Raw genomic sequence first — 589 nt, 5'->3', positions numbered from 1 at the left:
GTAGATTTTAAGAGTTGCTAGAAATGCAGAATAGGGTGGATCTTTACTTTACAAGAGGGAGGATATATAGCGAGTGGCGTGTAAGAAAAGGAAGTGACCCGGAGAAGAGACTCCTCTTTAGGTCTACAAAATGAAAGGTTAACAGACAGTCTGTCTGTAAGAGAGAAAGTTGTTATAGCAGCAAGTTCCATTAAGTAGAAGAGACTGGGAGAGGAGTGAAGTAATTCAAGTCAGAGAGAAAACAAGCAGGTTTAAGCAAAAAAGCTTATCCCTGCTCGCTGGTTGGCAACTGGAAAGTTTGGAGTAGCTCCATGAAGTTGGGGATCTGGGTGAGGGAGAGGACTCTGGTAAGGATTCTAAAAGTTAAAGGGATGAGGTGTTCCAAAGGCAGTAACTCCACTTGTTGAGTAAGGAGTTGGGTTCGGTTGGAAGGTGTAAGTTGTGGGAGAGGTGCTGCTGGCGGCTGGCTGGATGGCTCTGGAAGAGTGACAGTGGGCGGCTGGCGTTGTCTTCTTTGGCGAGGAGGTCGCTGGTCCTGGGGTGGCTGTGTTGCAGGTGCTTTTGTTGGTTTAGGCAAGGAAGTGCTCTT

The sequence above is a fragment of the Palaemon carinicauda genome, chromosome 9, assembly GCF_036898095.1.
Source record: "Palaemon carinicauda isolate YSFRI2023 chromosome 9, ASM3689809v2, whole genome shotgun sequence".
Lineage (NCBI taxonomy): Eukaryota > Metazoa > Arthropoda > Malacostraca > Decapoda > Palaemonidae > Palaemon > Palaemon carinicauda.
This window is presented reverse-complemented; position numbering follows the sequence as displayed.